The following is a 22,649-nucleotide window of genomic DNA, read 5'->3' as shown; positions in this document are numbered from 1 at the left end:
AAAACAATCCATAAAGACTAGACCCATGGTTAAATCACATAATGAAAGAAATAAACATGGATGAAGTAAAGACAAGATGATATATTTTGATTTTTTTGATTTTATATTTTTTTTTGAAATTTTGGCATAAATAAGGCATGACAAATACTCGCATCACACACCAAATAAAAAGAGATATAACACCACACTCCTATGTACAATATGTACAAGCATGACACAGTCCAATAGGTCACACTAAAGTGTGCCCACAGCTGGGCACATACCAAGGGTTTCTATATGTGAACTCATAGAGGCTAAGGTACCATATGGTTCACCAATGTGGGGCCATGCCAAAGGAAATAAAATTTCCCAATCCGGAAAGGTTGACCATGCCAAGGACATTCCAATGTAGTTGCGCTCTAGAAATTAACCTGAGGACACAAAGCATGATCAATACATAAAGGGGGTATGAGACTCTCGTTGACAGGTGGTGAGAAAAATTCGTTGGAAAGTTCAGTAGTATAATCCCAAGACTTGACCTATTCCATGGGTGGAAGGGACAAGGAGACACCCCCTAAATAATTCCAAGATTTATGTTTCCAAGCTCTACTTGTTCCACATTAGGGAGAATAGAGGCAAGAAGAGGCATAATCTCCCTAGGATTATCAATGGATAGATCAATGACCTCCAAGTTGATTAATCGGGGAGGATTTATATCGAGGGAGTCATGTGGAACAAGCAGAGGGACGACCCATGTGGGCAAAGGGACCTGGTCATATTCCATATTTAGATGGATTTTCTAACCACCATCAGGAGGTACTGACGAGGCTATCAAGGAGGAAATCTCTTCCACAATAGGTGGTGGAGGGTTCTCACTAGCTTGATAACTTCCATAAAATTAGGAAACACCACCCAAGGATCAAGAGGTCTATGGGGTCCACAGGTGCCGAAAGAGATGATATGCATCAAAGCTTTTGAAGATGAGGAATGAATGTTGGGTGGTGGTAATTGAGGAAAGACCCCAATAAGGGATGAGATTTTAAATACCCCCACACCAACACTCTGAAACTGACCAGGGTGATCTCCCACGAGTGGTACAGAATTCCTTGTGGTGAAAATCTGGGTTAATGGCACGCAATAGTCAAGTTGATTGATAGTGATAATTTTTCCTTCATGAGGAAAGAAAAGTACATGAAATATAGACGAGACGACTGTGTTCATCACATAAAACCAACCATAGCCAAGGAGTAGGTTGTAATCTAACGTGGTGTCGACAACCTCAACATCAACATGGACAGTTTTCCCCCCAATGGAAAAATTCGAAAGAACCCCCTTTGGGAAAAATTTGTGTCCGTCAAAACCTTGGAGAGTTTTGTTGGATGTGGCGAATTTCAGAGGGCCAACAGCCTTCCAGCAAGATACAGACATAACACATGTCGAAGAGACCTCATCCACCAAAGTGCGATGAATGTTCTGATGGTAAATACGCATAATGATCTAGAAATGTGAAAGATGAGGAGAGGTTTTATTGACGTTAAAAGTGATGATGGCAGAAAACAAGGCTTTGTGCTGCTAAGGACATATTTGCAAGGCCTCTAAGGCAGACATGGCACAAGGAGTCTAGATCAGATATTCAACAATACTGTGGTGTTGAGCAACCCTGACAGAAGGATTGCGTGTTTTCTTCTAAAGAACACCCTTGGGAGGGCGATAGACTGGTTCCAAAGGCTTATCGAAAATGAGAGGTCCAATGGAGGTAGATGGAGATGATGAGTCCTTAGAGGGAGAACTCGACTCAAGAACATCATAATATTTGCCTCGTGTAGTCACATTGACATATTCCTTGCACATGAATATGGATGAGATATGAGAAGATGAACCCTTGTTGACCCCTTGCGGAGGTCGAGAAGGTTGACAAACTATCTATTGCTAGGGTTATGCAGGGAATATATGAGTCAAAATGGTAGGATGTTGAGTGGACGGTGGTGAAAGAATCCTATGGACTTCATCCATTTGAGGGAATTCGTGAGTAAGGTGGTCACCTTGAAAAATTTTACAGGTGAACTTGAATTACGATGTTCACTAGTGCCCCCCTCCTTGACCCTGAGGGTTGGGTTGAGACTCCTGAGAATTTTGATTTTTTGGTTTATTTCTCTTATTATTCCTTTTACCACTTGATTGTTCATTGTTCTTCGGTTGAGTGGACCTCACCATGAGAACATCGGTGGACTTCTTAGGATGGGGTGCTTTAGTAGATCCAAACACACTTATTAGGGCTTGAGATGTAACAATCAATTTCCCAAGTTGGGCAACAAGTTGGATCAAGGAATCAGACATAGACCCAATCATGCCATTAACATGTGGGTCAGGGACATGCTTGGGAGGGTCAACGGAAGACCTAGGGCAGTAGGCAATACTTTGTAAAGCGTACCCGATTGTGAATAGATGAGATCCAACTTTTGGGCAGCTAAAATAGCTTGTTCCTCAATAAAAACTCAAAACATAGACACATAATTGGAAATATGAGGTCAGAGAGATCGAATGAACCATTTACATGAGAGTCTCATCAAGTAGCTTGGTTCTTACTAACCGCTGGTGATGACGCCACTAATGAATATGATCAGAGATTAACATGGCATTGTCTTGCTTGAATTAGATAAGAGGTCAGAGTTGATATCATACCGAGTGGGTAATTGGAAGTGTGTCAGGAAATTTTGAGCAAGGGAGGCAAAGTCACCGTAGGATGCAGTATCTAACTCAATGTACCACTTTACAACATCCCTAATCAATGTACGTTGGAATAAGTGAAATTTAACAGAATCATCCACCAAATAATTGGATGAGCGCCACAAATGATAAGCGGTAATGTGCGTGGATGGATTTTCCCCATGTTTTCCTTCAAACTTGGGAATATCAGATGGTAATTTGGCAGGCATGGGTGGCCACCAAGGATCATGATGGATGGGGTCATTAGTCAATTTTGCCAAATTCGGTAAATTGAGAGAAGATAAAAATGGATTTTGAAGTTGAATAAATGGGTCATAGGTAGGAGAAGCCCTTGACTAACTATGTTGTCCCCCCATATAAGGAGTGGAATGATGCACTTGTTGGTGAAGAAAAGGGTTCACCCTAGTATGAGACTGTTGCGGGCCAGCATGACTGGTAAATGGATCTTTCCCCCTAGGATAAGTAACACCAGAGAGAAAAGGACCCCTAAAAGCATGTCTTCTAATGGGGTTGTACCCAGGGATAGAAGAAGGACTACTCTACGCAGTAAGACCAACATAAGGGGGATAACCCATGTGAGAAATGGTACTACCAACAGGGTTTCCCCCCAAGGTAAACTAGCCCCTCCAGTAAAAGTAATGGTAGGTGGTGCCCCTCCAAAGAGCGAATTATACTAGGTTTGTGACATTCTAAAATCTTCGTTGCCCCCAGGCTGACCAAGGACAACTGGTGATCCCCCCCACATATTACTAGAAGTAACCATACCTGACTGAGGGACAAGAATATTTGGTTGAGAAAAATGCGGTGCAAAGATTCTTGAACCGACCGGTTGACTAGGTCGAGGCACCATGTTTGGCATAGGGGATGGTGTGGGCATGGAAACATTTGAGAAATTTGCAGGAGTCATAGAAGAAATTGGTGAAATGCCCCGAGAAAAAGTGAGAGGTGTGGATAGAGGAGTAGGTATAGCCATGCTAACAGGTGAAATAATGTCATGGCAGTTGATACTGCTGATGCAAAAGGTAAGGAAATCTCAGACTCTGCCATAGGGTAAAGTATGGAAAAAGGCACGTTAGTGTACGCTGGTGTGGAACCATAAGGGTTCAACCTCAATAACTAAGGTCCCAATGGTTAGGTCAAAGGTGGGTTGGTATGAGTAGTAGAATCATTTGCCAACCTCTTGATATAAACCAAATCACTACCAGAAGGACCAGGTATAGAGTCCATGAGTATGTGTTGGTCTAAGTCTTGAGCATCGACATGCACTCTTCTTGCAAGAGTAAGAATTCCACCTCATTCAGGAGGTAAACGATGAATACGATGTGATTGTCAATGAACAAATTCAGCCAGGGTTATAACTTATAATTTAAATAAAATTATGTTAGTGCAAACACCCTAAGGCGAAAACTACTGACTTAGACCAAACAAAACACATTAGAAACATCCTAAAGATAGCACATGTAAGACATGTTTTGGGGCTCAAAGCCCAAGTTTTGACCAAATCTTGTTGTAAAGCTCTGCGAATTTTGGATGCGGGGTGTGAAAGTATGATAGAGTCACAGGGTTGTTCGCCCTAGTTTTGCAATGTAATGTCGGCTGGATAGACCTACCCATGGTCCATGGACCATGGGATTGTATAAATAGAGCGAGTATCTAAGCATAGGAGAGAAGAAATAAAAAGATAAGGCAAGGAAAAAGAGTCTAAGTGATTGTGTTGTAGGTTGAAGTGTGTCTTTGGGTCGTAGAGTAGGAGAAGGCTCTACAACTGAGTGCACAAAGGCCTTGTAGTCCGTAGCTGAGTGCGCGGACCCCTGCAGATGAGTGCGCAGGGAAAATTCGAGTCTGTAACCAAGGAAGGAATTAATAAAGAGAAGTTTTATCATAATTCTCTGTATCTGTTCTTGGGTTCATACATGTTTGATATAATTTGAAAATATATTTTTTATTTACTGTGCGCACCTGTATGAATGGTTTATATTGTTAAGTACACTTAAAACACTCAAAAAATAAGTAACTAACATTGGAATACTAGTAAGATCTTGGGTAATAACACAGAGCGTGACGCTCTAAGACTGCGTGAAGGCAATATATCGGGTTGCGAAGTATGGGAAGGTGCGCGAAGCAACCTGTGCGCAGGGTCAAACCGCAGACCACTTGAACTCATCAGACATCTCCAAGGTGCAGAAACTTGGTTCTAACACCCTCCCATACTACTTCAGGTGAGACCTCAGTCCGCGCTTCGCACACTGTTGCCGAAAGGGCCAGTAGTACTGGGATTTGTTTGGCTAACTCAACTTTGAACCTGGGTGAGGCCCTAATAAGCCAACAAATGGTTCCGTTGCTGGGACCTGGATTTGCATAGAGATGTCTGATGTCGTATCACTAGAATTCGACAAAGAAAAGAATTGAAGAATGGTTGGACAGAAAGATTCACGAATTCACGACACAAGAAAATAGTAATCCATGATTATCAAAGGAAGAGTGGTTGGATTGCTAATTATATACGGAAATCCATTAAATCTTCTTTGTATCCTTCCCCTCTGAATTGTACGAGTGGATCACGAAGCTAGCAAATAGTCAAGGAAGGTGTAGGCTCGACAAACCTATTGTGTGGACTCCAGAGTTGGTGCATAGACCGGAAGCATCGGAAAATAAGATTATGCGTGCTGTGGATCACTGGCTCGATTGAATTATAGGAGGATTTATCACTGAGTTCATGGTAGATACTTCAGTCAGCTATAGTGAGGTGGAACGATGCTTCCTCAAACGACCGTGAGGTAAGTACATTAAATCATTGAACACCTGGATTAAAATGCTACTGTGTAAAAAGCGGGTTATGCGAATAAATTGATGTTTGGGGCTGCGCGAAGTGCGAGGATCTACAGAAATGAAGGTAGTGCAGAACTAGAAACGAGCCCCTTGATTTCACCTTTGCGAGAAAGTGAGGAAGAGCTCGCAAAGTTTTCACCAAGAAGTGCAATCAGTTTGATAAAGCAGTGAATTCTGCGCATACCACTTCCACCTACACCACCGTCAGTTTCACCATCTTCAACCCCATATTTTCCCACACCACCTCCGTCACCACCACAGTTCAATATGGCAAGCGCGATCAAGTTTCCAGTGTTCAAAGGAGTAGGGAACGAAGATCTAGACCAATTTTGGTTCATGGTAAAGTTTGTATGGGAAGCACAGGGAGTCATGGATGACAATATAAAGAAAGGAACACTGGTTAGTGCTCTACAGGATCGTGCCCTGACTTGGTATATTAAGCATTCCAGTGACAATCCAAACCCAGGGATCGTGGATATCCAAGCTGCGCTAAACAAGGAATTTAGCAGGCCAAAATTAGAGACACAATTGATCATTAGATTTAAGGAAATTGTGATGCTTCTAGGCGAGACCCCCTGGGAGCTAGATTAGAGGCTAAAATGTACAATTCGGGAAGCCAATATGACCTTGACAAATGGGCAACACCGCGCATGGTTTGTAGCATCACTAACACTGCATCTAAGGAACATGTTGTCACAGCAGAAGCTAACCACTCAGGCCGAGGCTTTGTAGATCGCAATGAGACTACACGAGACCCCTATACAAGATCCTAACTTGGGAGTTCAACAGATCCACACGCAGTTGAAAAACCTGTGCCTCGAGATGCAGAGTTTGAAACAATATAGGATAGCTTGCCCAGAAGCGCGCGAGGAGATATGGTGCATAAAGTGCAAAGGCCAGGGACATGACAAGGACAATTGTCCAGTGTTCAAAACTACCTGGCAGGAGGGGGCCCGATTCCATTGAGACCAGAGGCACAATCAGGACCAAGCGTGGCGCCTGCATTATGGTGTGCGATTTATCAGATAGGAGGGAAGCATACTATAGATAACTGCCATTTATTACAGAAGCATATGCAAAATTCCCAGCAGTTGTTCTGTAATTTCTGCAGGTTAGTAGGCCACGACGAGCGTACCTGTAGAAGTTATGAACTGATGATGGATTGGACTCCTACCTACAGATTTCAGACCAAAACATGGGCTTTCGATCAAAATGCAGGAATGGTGTGCACTAGATTTCAAGGGCGCGGATGAGGTCGAGGTGGAATGGGACCAGGAAGGGGTCGCAGCTAGATGATATGTTGCAATTGCGGAGGGCCAGGGCATTATGCCCGCGATTGTACAAATCCAACGAGACCATCATGCTTATATTGTACCTAGTTTGATAATGAGATAGAGGACTATCCCATGCTGATAGCAAGGTTGCGCAATAAAGGAGCATTCCAACCTCCCTCGATTCAAAACCTGTAAATGATGAGGTCTAAGCCGCGCGAGGAAGACCCGAATGTAAATATCATGCTCCGAAGTGGTATCATGACAGGAGATGACAAAGGCAAGCAGCCTGAAGAGAGTGCCTGGGTTCACAAGGCTCCAACAAAGGAACCATAATTTGATCTAGAGTGTGCTAAGGAGACATTCATGGAAGCTAAGAAGAGATTCGCGGATGCCACCACTTCAGGAAGTAAAGACAAACTGGAACTGGAAATGGACCCATCAATGCTCGCTACATTTTTGGAGACATGCATGAAGTTGCTACGCGACAACAAAGTTGTGAAGGGGTTGCCAGAATTCATCACTAGATGTGCTAGAACCACACTAGGAGAACCGTGCGCAGTCCGAAAGCTCGGGAAGCACACAACGTGAATAGGAAGGGAGATGAGATTGACCACGCAAATTGGGGAATATGAAATGGATCAAGTGATTTTGGATCTAGGATTGGACACGAACATCCTGCCAAAGCAGACATGGGAGCGCATGGGTAGGCCTACGCTGCAATGGTCTCCTATTCAATTGCAAATGGCGAACCAACAAAAGATCTTACATATGGGAATATTACAAGGAATAACAATAGATATTGAAGGTGCGAGTGCGATAGCAGATTTCGAAGTGATAGAGATTGTTGATGACAACAATCCCTATCTCGCGCTACTGGGAATAGATTGGGCCATTGACATGAATGGAGTAATAAATCTAAAGAAGCGCAAGATGATTTTTGAGAAAAAGTCACTGTGCATAGTGGTACCTTTAGACCTTGCGGAAGGATCGCGCTACACAGAGCCAGTGCGCGACTACAATAGCAACGACGATCTAGACTGTATCTACAAGATAACCGTGTGGGAGCAGGACTGGGTAAATCCAACAGCGGATGGCAGACTCTTGTGGGAGCATGAAAGCTCCTGCACCTCAGATTCGGACGAGGAAATAGAACGATGGTAGAACCGGTTACACGAGGTAACCACACTCAACTGTAACATGATGACAAGGTCGCTGCGCTGCATGACAATAGAGGTAAGAGATCTGCCTACGTATGATGGGTTGAGTGAGGTGGATGATTTCCTGGACAAATTTAAGAGAGAAGTACCGGAATAGCAACGGTTCGATGCTCCGTAATAGGTACTGCGCGCTACGCCCGTAAGATGGTGGGGTATGCATCAAAGAAGTTTTGAGGACTGGCGCAAATGCAGAAGGATGATGCACATGCAGTTTAGAAAGCCTCAGATGTGGATGAAAGCTGAGTATGACAGACAAAATAGCCCACGCACCCACCTTTCTAGATGGGTACAGGCATATGGTGCACAACCTGCACAAACGCACATCGTTCTCATGATAGGAAACATGACTGACAAGCAGGAGTGGGAAAGACAATGGCATGAACGACTCCTCTGGTTGGGACCAGGAAGTCTGGTAGGACCAAGCACGCAAAAGCATATTCATGCAGAAGTTTTCGACAAAGTACACGAAGCTCTAAAAATGGTCCACCATGTGAAACAAACTGACTGGGACCTGCGCATACTAGCGGTTCTCTGGGCTTATAAGACCATGTGCAAAACCCTGATAGCGCAGGCACTTCCAAAGCTCAAGTATGAAGCAGATGCTATAATCCCTATGAAGCATGTAAGCCTAGTCCGCACATAGTAGCACCTATAGATACGATGGTTTGCGAAACCCGAAAAGCAGGGATGACACAGCTGCAAGCAATAGAGCGCATGGGACTTGAGGAAGAAATCCAATAGGGAAACCTAAGACTCCACAAACTTGAAGAAGAAAGGGTGCGGTTAAGGAAGAAAAGCGCTTTGATGGACGTGGAAGTCAAGAAGATGGAGGATGAGATAAGGAAAGATTTTCTTGTCAAAAAGACCAGAATGGTAAGGCAAGATGCATGCGATCACGATGATGAGATTAAGGCCTATTACCACGAATTGATCAATCTGATGCCCTGGCTTGGACGACATATTTCTAAACATAATGACTAGGGTAGCGCGGTGCCAGTACTAAATTACATGATGCCGACCATAATAGTAAAAGGTACAGATTTTCCAGGCAACGTGATGAATGATCAGATGAAACTTCTCGCGGGTGGTGCGACCACCTGACTAGCCGAAGGAAGGATAGTCTTAGCACTCCAGGTAGTTGGAAGGGAGCGTAGGACTATAAACTATTCTTCCCGGGAGTTGTGCGATATTGGAGATGCATTCAGAAGCAAAGAGTCACAAGGTCTGCGACCACGCATGGGGGGCTACACTGCCATGCAGGTTGGCCAGAGAGTGATCGTTGAAGTCACTATTCACGATGGGATGCTCGACTAGAGGCCAAATGGAGTGGGCGGTAGGCATTTAAGACGCGATTTATGGGCAAGAGTTGGGAAAATCTGCTGCCAAGAAAGAATTAATGAACCAGAATTGGGGGGAATGGTCGAATTCAAATTCAAAAAGCATTATAAAATACAAAGGGCTTCCCCATAGACAACACATGGTCATTTCCGAATTGAGCGGTTGAGCAGAGCCCTGAGTGTTGTGAGCCGAGCGTTGATTGAGCCCCTGATTTTGCAAGTGCTAGATTTCAGGATGAGTACGATGGCAACTGCTCAGGATATTATGGAGATAGCAGAAGTGACTGCTGGTGAGGCCACTCAGGCCCTAACTATGGGGGATGTTCTAGAAGGTGCTGGGATTGTGGCAGAAATCCCGAAATCACTGCGCATGCCAAGACCCAAGAAGGACAAGCAAGCAATGGCTCCAGTACATGTGTCCTTACAGAACCTGTTGCATAGCAAACTGTCGATGGAGGAGAAGGGGAAATCCGTCACTATAGAAACAGACGAGGAAGAAGAGGATCTGCAGGAGCTCCTCATCATAGAAGAAGAAGAGGTGTTACACTAAAAAATGTCACCATGGCTATTTACAGTTAGTATGGCTCTATCAACAGTCATGCTATCCTCCTAAGCAAGTCTTATGCCTCTGCTCTCCATGTCAAACTCCAAAAAGAGAGAAAGTCTTTATAAATGTATTTATCTCTAGGTACGCAGGTTCTCTCAACCTTACCTGTGGGTACGCACCCAATGTTCACAAAAGCTGCGTCCTTGTACGCTTTGTATGTAAAGGGGCAGGTGCGTCCCCCTGTAAAGGTCAAAATGCGCAAGTTTCATCTTTAAAAAGTTACTTGTGGTCATTTCTAGAGCATTCTAGAAGGTTGTTCGACGTGTATTGAGCGCCTCCAGATGGTTCATGTACCCCTACCAAAGAGGAACTTATCCCATCAATAAGGGAGCTATCCCATCCAAAGAGGGGATTATCCCATTGATGGTGGACCTGAATAACTTCCTCTTGAGCACTATAAATACAGGCATTGGGCCAGAAGGAGGAGAGGTTGGAAGCTAAACATTTCTAAGGGTAGATGCTGCTGGAATTAGGACTCCCATTTAGAAGCTTGTGAGGAGAGATTGCCATCTTTGCTTGTTCTATTTGGAAGTGGGTGAGCTTTGTCAAAGTAAAGGAGAACTCTTGATGGACCCTGGGAGGGACTTGCACAACACCAAGGCTCAGGTTGTAATTGTTCCTTTTGTTTCCTATTAATGCAAATGAGTCCATTCTTCTCAATAACTTGTTATTTATGAGTTGTTTCATGTACTCCTTGGTCTATGTGTTAAATATGTTTTATTCTATGAGATTATCAAGTGCTATTTAATCGTTTGATTGTTAGTGGATGCAGGTTTCAAAGTGAAGGAGGAGCTCATCTAGATCAGCGGGGCTGGACTGCTACAACAGTGTTGGACTACAGGTAGGATCTAAACACTTGATTTCTTATATAGTAAATGCATGTTTAGAGAAGGATTGCTCTTGTTTGTCTTGTTTGTCGCTAGAGAGTCTTAGGCTCCTAGGGAGGTTGGTTGTGTCCGCACAATCGACTCTTTCCGCCTGACAAATTGGCAACTCCGCTGGGGACTTCATTGATGTGAAAGTCTTTTCCTTTGTATGCAACTTTGATCTGAGAAAAGTCATTTATTTTCTGGTTTTTGGCTCTGTGACTTTGTTTTTGGGTGGGTTAGCTTAGGGTTAGATTCAATTTAGTTTTTCTTGTTTTTTTCAGTAGGACGCACCCTCTGAGTATTGTACAGTGCGTCCTCGTACACACTGTTGCTGTGTGCACAGAGCGGGCCCGCACCTAGCTTAACTGGTTGCCTGCGTCCCCTGCTAAAAATTAAGAAATTTCCATTTTTTACATTTTTCCTCTTAGATTTTGCTTTTTCTTAGTTTTTACTGCCCAGATCCATTAGTCTCTTGTCAAAGATCTTCACCTAAGCTTGTTTCATTAGCATTCCTGCTTTAAGCTTTCATCAATTGGCTGTTTTGAGTCTCTTTCTTGAGAAATTCTTGATTTGATTTCCTTTGGTCATTACTTGGCGGTTCGTCTCAGTCTTTTCACAATTTTGCATCTTTTTGCTTTTGTTTTTGCAAAAAAAAATTTTCCCCTCATTCGCCGGGGGGGGGCTAAATTGTGTATGAGTGTTAATCGCCTTTGAGTGTTTTTATGTTTTGATCTTTGGAACTCTCACCCAGTTTTCTCGACTTTCACTTGATTGGTTCTTAGATCACATTAGAATCGTCTTGTGTTTGAGAATTCTCTTGCATAGATCACATTTGCATAATTAGAATTCTCATTTTCAGAATATGAATGAAAAATGTGCATAGATTACATTTGCATACTTTTCAAGTGAATTGTGCTTAGATTACAATTGCATAGTTTACATTCTGAAAAATCAATCGTAGATTTAGATCGGTTTTCTTTGATTTGAATTTACACAAAATAAAAAATAAAAAATGGTTTGGAATTGATTTGCATTAGTTTTTCTTGATAAAATTAGTGCATTAGAAAATTTGTTATTTTTCTCTTAGTGATCAATTTTTGCATTGTTGGAAGTGAATGGAAACTCTCTCCTTACTTTAGTTAGGGTTCATCGAATTGAAAGGATTACATTATCATATTCGATTGCATTCAGTTGAGTCGGGTCATAACACCATTGGTTTCATATCCATTTACCCATTTGAGTAATAACAGCCTTAATAACACAGCGCTTAATTAAAATTCATCTAGTAATTTTTACATTTCTAGGGCTCTGAAAAACCAATATAGATCAGGCTAGTGTCTTGGAGTAGGAGAGTAATTAACTCTCCAAGACAGTAAAACCAAACAAGTAGCTCATCTTGTGGTAGGATAAATCCAACTGTTTCATTTGTACTCTAGGAAAGCTCCTCTTAAAGGAGAAGCACGAGCTCGTGTCCGAACCAGTGAGGGGATCAATCCTCCCTCGTTGGGAACGATGCCAGACACGCACGTATTACAAATGGTAAACCTCGGATTAACCATTGTCGAGGAGCCAGGGGTCACTTGTCGGTAAACCTTGGATTATTGTCAAGGAGCCGGCAAGGGGATTGAGTTTGATACTCTGCCCTTGTGTGCTGTCGGAGTGTAGACTGTTCCCCCAGGTGCATTTGTTGCTGTTGGTAACCTTAGTGACCATTATCTTTAGGATTCTACCGAGGTGACGGTGGAGGGAAGATCCCACTGTACCTGGAGCAGACGTCGGCTAGACTCACTTGGATTTTCTGGGGGGTTCACTTCACTCGAGACGGTTAAAGTGGAGGAACTTGGTCCAGTCTATTCATTAAGCAGGTTGCCGGGGTAACTGTTCCACCCGCCACTTCTGTACTGAATTCTGCGATGTTGGATTTCATTACCAACTAGTGTTTTCGCTCCGGAAGGTTATTGTTTGTGTGTGGTTTGACTCCTAGATTTGATAGCGCGTGTTAATTTGTTTGTTTGTACTTTTAGAGACCATAGGTGTGAATTGTGAATTTTAATTGTTAGGTGTGAATTGTGAATTGTTAATTTTAGTTTTAGATTGTTAATAAAATTCACTGAAGTTGAATATAATGGCAAACGTTCCGGAATTTACCAACCTAGGAACCCCTCCTAACGAGAATCCTAGTACTTTTCCTTACTTTGGAAATGTTGGTCCTCCTTATATGGCTACTTTGTCATTACCTGGATTTACAATAGGTTTACCGATATGGTTATTTTCAACTTCGTTGGCCCAAAATACTCCAATTGTTCCATCTCAACCAGATGCTTCACCTCAACAGAGTTCACCATCTCAACATCACCAACCTTCTGTTGACCCTTTACCTTCTTCGCCTAATTTTTCTTCCTCCATTTCTTCCTCTTCGCCTGGTAAAAGCCTTGATGCTACTAACCAGGTATCTAAGAAGAAGAAGAAAGGGAAGAAGAAGAAGAAGAAGAAGAAGCAAGATAAGAAAGAAGTCAACCAACCAACCGTGGATGTAAGTGTTAGTTGTGTTGAGGAAACCTCCAACATGCATCGTAAACCCAAATACCCTTGCAGGCTTTGTAAGGGTGACCACTTCCTTGTCAATTGTCCTGGTATTCCAAAGGTCTTGGAAGTATGGTCAGAAAAATCTCATCAACTTTCTATTGATCCATCAACCAGTGATAGTCAGGTTCCTGGGAAAAAGGGTAAAGCTAGGTTTCCTTGTAAGTTATGCAAAGGGAGTCATCAAACTCACATTTGCCCTCACATGGATGAAGCCTCAACATTGTTGGAAAAACTTACTGTTCCACAACAAGAATTTCCAACTGGTTATCGTAAACTTTCTCCCAACCTACCGTCAACTGACGGAGTGATTGATCTAAATTCAAGTACAGTCGATCACACTCTCCCATTGGAGAGTGAAACTCATGTCACTCAGGTTGATGATCCATTAGTTGATCAAGTGATCGATTCAATTTCACAAAGAGTCGATCCCACTTTCCCTTTAGAGAGTGAACTTCATACCGCTCAGGTTCTTCTTGTTACATCAGATTCTTCTATGCCGGGGGGCATTTCACCTGTTTCTACAGAACCCCCTCCAAGCACTGAGGTCTTTTCCTTTGATTGGAATAGACTAACAGAACCTCATCTTCCTTCCTCCATCCCTTTCCAAATCATTGTCAAGGCTGGTGGTAGGGACATACATCGTACTCAGGTAGATGAAGGTGCTTCTGTTAGTATTTTATCCTCAACTGTTTGGAAAGCTTTGGGTTCCCCTCAGCTTGCGCCTATTACGCAGAATCTGAAAGCTTTTAACAAAACCATTAGTGAACCTTTAGGGATCCTTCCTAAGTTTTCTATTACCTTGGAAGGTAAAACTGTCTGTATTGATCTTATGGTAGTTCGAGGTCCCTTGGATTTCAATTTACTCCTTGGGCGAGACTATGTTTATGCAATGAAAGCTGTCGTATCGACACTCTTTCGCGTAATGTCTTTCCCTCACAATGGCAGTATTGTGACTGTAGACCAGCTTTCATTCCCTACTCTTATTTCAGCTACCAATAATATGACAACCCTAAATGTTCCTGATTCTAAAGTGGTATCTACCCTGCCACGGGTTAATTATGTGGCAACTGGTCCCATGTTTTTAGTTACCGATGTAAGTGAGCCTCTCACTGTTGATTTAGATCTGGTAATTGACATGGAAAACTCTATGGGATTACTTGAACATGATGTTCTTATCCCTTTTGAGTCTCTTGAAATGTGTTCCTTTCCGAGAAGTATTCTTCCTTCTGATGAAGACCTCTTGGAAGCCATGATCAAGGTGTGTCCATTGACATGTCTTTCTTCCAGTTGGAAGCCATGATCAATGTCGCGAGGATAGTTTTTTCCTGTATCAACCTCGTTAAAAAATGAAACAGGCTGCAGCGAGGACAGTTCCTTTTACTGTGTCAACCTCGTTAAAAAATGAATCAGTGAGTGCGAGGATAGTTTGTTCCCGTCTCAACCTCGTTAAAAAATGAAACTGGATGTAGCGAGGATAGTTTTTTCTTGTATCACCCTCGGTAAAAAATGAAACAAGGAGTGCGAGGATAGTTCCTTTTCCTGTGCCAACCTCGTTAAAAAATGAAACAGGTGTCCGTGAGGAAAGTTCCTTTTGCTGTGTCAACCTCGTTAAAAAATGAATCAGTCATATGAGGACAGTTCTCTTCCTGTGTCAACCTCGTTAAAAAATGAATCAGGGACGAGGATAGTTTTTTCCTGTATCAACCTCGTTAAAAAATGAAACAGGCTAGTATGAGGATAGTTCTTTTACTGAGTCAACCTCATTAAAAAATGAATCAGATAGATTTTAGGATATGTAGGTAGATTGTAGAAAGTAGGATTTTGCGAGGACAGCTCCTGTTACTGAGTCAACCTCGTTAAAAAATGAATCAGGTATGAGGACAGTTCCTGTTACTGAGTCAACCTCGTTAAAAAATGAATCAGGTATGAGGATAGTTCTTTTCTTGTGTCAACCTCGTTAAAAAATGAAACAACTCCCTTTTCAAGTTGAATATTGAAAGTAAACCTTCATTCCATCCACCTCATTGAATGCAATGAAGCCTGGGGGGCATGTACCTCGCTTTTCATCATTATACTGGGGGCATGCGAACTTTTTGAGCATAGTTCCTTGTCTTGTGTCAAGCTCGTTAAAAAATGAAACAAGGGTAGGTTAAGTAGGTAGATTGTAGAGCGTAGTCATGAGCATAGTTCCTTGTCTTGTGTCAAGCTCATTAAAAAATGAATCAAGGATTTTTGAGCATAGTTCCTTGTCTTGTGTCAAGCTCATTAAAAAATGAATCAAGGTTTTCTAGAGTAAAGTTTTTGTTAGGTAGATTGTATAGAGTAGTTATGAGCATAGTTCCTTATCTTGTGTCAAGCTCGTTTAAAAAATGAAACAAGGGTTTGAGGATAGTTCTTTTCCTGTGTCAACCTCACTAAAAAATGAAACAACTCCCTCAAGTCTTTCCAAGATCTTGAAAGTAAAGCTTCATTCCATCCACCTCATTGAATGCAATGAAGCTTGGGGGGCATGTACCTCGTTTTGCATCATTATGCTGGGGGCATGCGAACTTATAACAAGCATAGTTTTTCGTTTCAAGCTTGCGTAAACATGAAACTGAATCTGAGCATAGTTCTTTTCCTGTGTCAAGCTCGTTAAAAAATGAAACAAATCCTCCTCTACTTGAGTCGAGAGTTTGACTAGATCTCAAATGTTAAGTTGAATATTTAGGTTAGTTAGTTTTGCATAATTTTCTTATAGTTTAGGTCGGGTCTTTCAAACGATCTCGTTCATGAACCTTCATTTCATCCAACTGGTTGAATGAAATGAAGCAGGGGGGCATGCACTCTAGCAGTTACGCTTAGGGGACATCAAGCACAGTTTCTCTCTGTTTCAAGCTTGTGTAAAAATGAAACCACTTTGAAGCATAGTTTTTCTCTGTTTCAAGCTTTTGTAAAAATGAAACCTATCTCGAGTCAATTTTAGTTATTTTCAAGACTCGTTAAACTCATGAAAATCCCGAGATTATTTTGCTATCTTTCATTCTCGTAAAACAAATGAAAATGCCGAGTTCTTTCCATCTTTTCCTGCTCGTAAATTAAATTGAAAGTCGGCCATACGAGTACATTTTTATCATTTTTTCGAACTCATTAAAACTTATGAAAAAGTGAAAACCATGAGTACATTTTTATCATTTTTTCGAACTCGTTAAAACTTACGAAAAAGTGAAACCTCAGAGTCATCTTTTAAGCCCTTTTCTGACTCCTAAAACATGAAAAGATTGCCGAGCGTTTCTTTTACACTCGTTAAAACGGAATTAAAAGACGGTCCCCTTATAGCTCTTTTCTGACCGTAAAATCAGGAAAAGATTGCCGGGTTTTTGTCGTTTCAAACTCGATACTGGAAATAAAACGACGTGTCCTTGATCGCTTTTTACTTTTCAGGTCAGTGGCACTAATTATGAAAGTACTCCTTGGTCGCAAGATCAAGCGGTTCCCCCAGGTATTATTTTATACTTTTTCGGGCTTGAGGGACACAAATCTACGAAAAAGTTCAACCTGGAGCCTTCTTAAGTTTTTCAGACTCTCTAAAATTGAAAAACGCCGAGTTTCTCCTATACTGGGCTCGTTAAAAATTTCACAGTAAAGGACCTGTTCAATTACAAACAGGAACGAACCACTCCTTCCTAGGGTTCGAATCAAAACTAGGTTGGACTCATCCGAAGGATGAGCTTATAACCAAGCATATGTTATCCTCCTCAAGCTTGTTAAAAATAAAGAGGTACTTGCCAGAAATGGTGGGGGAAAAGAGAGAAGAATGAGCCTATTTGTTATCTTTTGTATCAGAAGAAACTTTATTACCACTCTTGGACATGACACTTTTCATTCACCTGGGTTGGGAAATCCTTTACCTCACAGTTGATCAAACCACTTTGAAAGTCTTCAGCCGGGTTCCGGGGATTAAATTTGAGTCGTTTATCACCAAACCATCTGTCGTGTCGTTATGTGTTCAAGAGGTCTGCAAACAAAACTTTCATCTGCAAAATACTTGTCATCCATTTGACCATCCCTGAGTCAGTCCTTACAGCAACATTTCTTCAACTTGAACAATGATTTCGTGTTGTGGGCTTGCCTGCAACGGGTCACTTTCTATCGACATCAGCACATTATCTAGAGAGATGACTTAGAAATCGTCAGTACCTTGAAGTCTGCATGCATCAATGGCAGGTTTCTTGCCTTTGACGTCAGTTTACATCATTGACTTTCGATCGAAGGACTCCATGAAATGTTCGACATCAACACATCTATTCACATCTCATGGATTGTACTGGGTACTTTGAGAACCATTGACATTACTGGTGGTCTCTCTCACACTTGTTAACAATTTACATCATCGACTGGTAATCAAGTGGTTTCTACCATGTTCGACATCAACTCATTTATTCGCATGGCTAGAATCGTACCCATTCGAGAAGTATAAATGAAGACCCTGGATCTAGTTTCCACCATCCAGGCTGCGAGGAGTTTTGTATTCATTGTCTAAGTAGACTAATCATAAACAGATGGCTGCGCCCATACTGTGTCTACAAAAGTCTATGATTATGATGTACTGCAAAATCATTCCTATATCAGAGTAGTTAGTCTGTTAGTTAAAGTTTTGATTTGAGTATGGGAATGCCTACCTCAGTGATGATATAATCTTATACATGTATTTTGTGTTGAAAATTGCAGGTTCTGACCAGGCTCTCCACGAGATAATCCTTGAAATGATAAAGCGCTTCACCCTTCCTAGATAATACAAAACCCTAATCTATTACAGGCTTCGCACTTTAGGGGGCAATCTGTTACACTAAAAAATGTCACCATGGCTATTTACAATTAGTATGGCTCTATCAACAATCATGCTATCCTCCTAAGCAAGTCTTATGCCTCTGCTCTCCATGTCAAACTCCAAAAAGAGAGAAAGTCTTTATAAATGTATTTATCTCTGGGTACGCAGGTTCTCTCAACCTTACCTGCGGGTACGCACCCAATGTTCACAAAAGCTGCGTCCTTGTGCGCTCTGTATGTAAAGGGGCAGGTGCGTCCCCCTGTAAAGGTCAAAATGCGCAAGTTTCATCTTTAAAAAGTTACTTGTGGTCATTTCTAGAGCATTCTAGAAGGTTGTTCAACGTGTATTGAGCGCCTCCAGATGGTTCATGTACCCCTACCAAAGAGGAACTTATCCCATCAATAAGGGAGCTATCCCATCCAAAGAGGGGATTATCCCATTGATGGTGGACCTGAATAACTTCCTCTTGAGCACTATAAATACAGGAATTGGGCCAGAAGGAGGAGAGGTTGGAAGCTAAACATTTCTAAGGGTAGATGCTGCTGGAATTAGGACTCCCATTTAGAAGCTTGTGAGGAGAGATTGCCATCTTTGCTTGTTCTATTTGGAAGTGGGTGAGCTTTGTCAAAGTAAAGGAGAACTCTTGATGGACCCTGGGAGGGACTTGCACAACACCAAGGCTCAGGTTGTAATTGTTCCTTTTGTTTCCTATTAATGCAAATGAGTCCATTCTTCTCAATAACTTGTTATTTATGAGTTGTTTCATGTACTCCTTGGTCTATGTGTTAAATATGTTTTATTCTATGAGATTATCAAGTGCTATTTAATCGTTTGATTGTTAGTGGATGCAGGTTTCAAAGTGAAGGAGGAGCTCATCCGGATCAGCAGGGCTGGACTGCTACAACAGCGTTGGACTACAGGTAGGATCTAAACACTTGATTTCTTATATAGTAAATGCATGTTTAGAGAAGGATTGCTCTTGTTTGTCTTGTTTGTCACTAGAGAGTCTTAGGCTCCTAGGGAGGTTGGTTGTGTCCGCACAATCGAATCTTTCCGCCTGACAAGAGGAATCCATGGAGGTGGATACTCAACCTACACACTCTGTGAAAAAACTGCTCACCTATGTCCCCCCACGAAAGGGAAGGCCAAAGTGCCCAAGGACTTGGATGAGACCAAGAGCTCACTCCAGACCCCACTCCTCCCAGATGGCATTATGTTTGAAGGCACACACCTGGGCCACGTGCCGAGCATGAAATTCAAAGATTGGGACCTTGCTGACCATGAGAAGTTCCCTCACCTTGAGACTAGAAACCTCATGAAGCAGAACACCGCAGGGGTGGTGACAACATTAGAGCCGTGAAAGTGGTTTCCCGGAGTGGAAAAGGCCAAGTTGCTAAACCTACTCTAGGTACCGCATTTCCACCGTGCCCCAATAACCATTTTTGTCATCAGGCAACTGCTCTGCCTGGTGCATGATGGGTGTTTATGGTTGGAGGAGCCCATCCCCATCACGACAGACTTAATTCATCGCGTCTCCCAGCTTCCATACAAAGGAGAGGACCCTGCAGCCATATCAGAAGGAAAAGGCAGTGACTTGGCCATCACAGAGGCCATGAAGAAGAAGTACAAGCTAGAAAATAAGAAGAGGGGCTACACCATCTCCATCATCAAGGACAAAGAAGTACGTGTGCAACCCAAATCCTCGCAGGAAAAGTTATGCACAAGTGCCGCGCAGATGAGGTACTAGCGCCAGTGGTCACACTAGCCGAGCAGTGCGCGGAGGGGGTCCAGTTTAAATGGTCTGAATTCCTCTGCATGGAATTTTTAGAGAATTGCCGCGAAGCCCAAGAACAGGGCAAAACATTCCACTATGCATGGTTGTTGCTGTCCATAGTGCTCGTAGCTGGGTAATTGACGGAGGATAGTCAATTCCCCATAATTGACAGAGATTTACCAGAGGCCATGAAGAATTCTTCACTCTGGGCCACAGAGGATGCTAAAAGGATATGCGACAGAAAGATCTTTTGGGTGCTCATGGAGATGAACATCCAAATGTGGATCAACCGTAAGCTGCGGTTTTCACCCACGGTTTACAATAGTCTATAGTGTTTTGGAGAATTTAAGGAAGACATGCATAATATATATATCAGGGTGCACAAGGATCCGACGAAATAGTGGACAAAGCTACCCTTCTTAGCCATTGACAACGCCATTTTCAATGTCCTGGGGGCATGGCTACCAGAATGGCACACCCCATACATTGCAGAGATTGAGAAGTCGGCAACGCAAAAGAAGAGAGACGAGGCCAAACTTCGTATCGTACTGTTGGCTGAAAAATGAAGGAAGGGAACTGTAGTAGCAGAAGTGCGGGCAGTGCAGGATGCGACACAGAAAGCAGCAGAACAGGAAAAGGCCACAGCAGCAGCAACAGCGGCACAAGAAGTAGTCGCAAAGGTGGGTGAGGGCCAACCACCGCCTTCACAGGAGCAGGAAGCAGAGGAAGCAAAAACAAGAGAAGGAGGCACATACCCACAAACCGCGTCCACAAAGATGAAGTGCCAACACCCGGCATAGCAGATAAGGTCGTGGAAGAAGGCCAAGGCCTCGAAATTAACCATTGACCTGATCACCCTAACTGAGGGTGATCTGCATGACATCGGCGAGATGGTGCGCGATGTCACAAATGAGGCTCTCCAAGATTTCATGCAGGAGAACCAAACTGTGTTGGGGGCCCTCATAGCATAGTTGCAGGAGTTATAGGCATGCCCCCCTTAGGTTGGTACCCTTTTAGTCGGATCCACGACAACAGAGAAGATGTTGTGCGTGCAAATGACGAACACAATAGTGCTGCCGGAAGGGGCACTAGTGACATCAAATGAGGCTGACAGGCCTTCGGTCAGCATGCTGAAGGGTCTTGGTGTTAAACTAGCTGATCTTCCATGCGATACATTGTATGTGTTGCAGGATGGGATAACTACAGAGTTGCGAGCTAGGGATAGCCACGCGTTCCAAGTCCTCAGTGAGTAGAAAATAAACATGGAACAGCTAAGCCTGCAACGTGACAAATTGGTGTTGCAAAATCAATAGCTGGTGCAGGTGATAGACGACGCTTGCAAAAGCATCCCGGAGCTGGCCATCCCAGCAAATATACCAGCGGAGCTGCGGATACACAAGTTAGTAGTAGGAGCCCGCGAGGCTAGGGAGGAAATGACAAAGGTTCAACTGGAGCTGAATCTTCAGATCACCAAGCTACGGTTAAAGGCGCAACCATCCACTCCCCTGGAAGTTAGAGAACAACGCACTAGCGCTATCACAACGGGATTGGAGGAAATTGGAGGTGTAGTGTGAGACTGCACCAGCATGTTGGAAGAATCACTTGAGTTCCTCACAACTCTGCAGGAGGACCCCAACATCCAGCTCTTAGAGACAGAGGTGCGTGAACTCCAACGACAGTATAACAATGTCCGAGGAACTGCGCAGACAGTGGTCCTCACACAGAGGCTTGTGAGGATGCAGTAGGCTAAAACACTGAAGGAGCAGGTGGTCACGACACGCCATAAGGAAATAGTCCTAAAAACACGCGTCCAGCCTTGGATCAACGAGGCCTTCACCATCATGATAAACATCGAAGGCAAGCTCGCACACATCAAGGGGATGCATGCACAGATGCAAAGAATCACTCCTGACATAGAGGTCTCGGAACAACGTATGCAGCAGATCTAGTAAACAACAGCTTAGTGCGCTGCTGACCTCTGCGCAACTAGCAAATAGTTACAGGGACTCTACGCAAAGATCACCGCACCGATAGAGTGACTCGAGGGCGAGTCACGATGTTTGTGTTGGGGGCCTATTAGGCATGGAATCCCTCCAAGACATGTTTTGGGGATCAAAGCCCAAGTTTTGACCAAATCTTGTTGTAAAGCTTCGCCAATTGCGGGCACGAGGCGTGAAAGTATGATAGAGTCATAGTGTTGTCCGCCCTAGTTTTGTAATGTAATGTCGGCTGGATAGACCTACCATGGTTTGCAGACCATGGGATTGTATAAATGAAGCAAGGCTCTAAGCATAGGAGATAAGAAATAAAAAGAGAAGGCAAGGAAAAAGGGTTTAAGTGATTGAGTCGTAGGTTGAAATGTGTCTTTGGGTCATAGAGTAGGAGAAGGATTTGCTCCTGAGTGCGTAGAGGCCTAGTAGTCTACAGCTGAGTGCACAAACCCCCGCAACTGATTGCGTAGGGTGGAGTCGAGTCTGTAACCAAGGAAGGAATTAATAAAGAGAAGTTTTATCATAATTCTGTGTATCTGTTCTTGGGTTCATACATGTTTGATATAATTTGCAAATATATTGTTTATTTACTACGTGCACCTATATGAATGGTTTATATTGTTAAGTACACTTAAAACACTAAAAAACT

This window comes from Pinus tabuliformis, chromosome Q (genome assembly GCF_031772625.1).
Source record: "Pinus tabuliformis cultivar Carrire ecotype Pingquan chromosome Q, CPIR1, whole genome shotgun sequence".
NCBI classification, from domain to species: Eukaryota; Viridiplantae; Streptophyta; class Pinopsida; order Pinales; family Pinaceae; genus Pinus; species Pinus tabuliformis.
Note: the sequence above shows the minus strand (reverse complement) of the source record.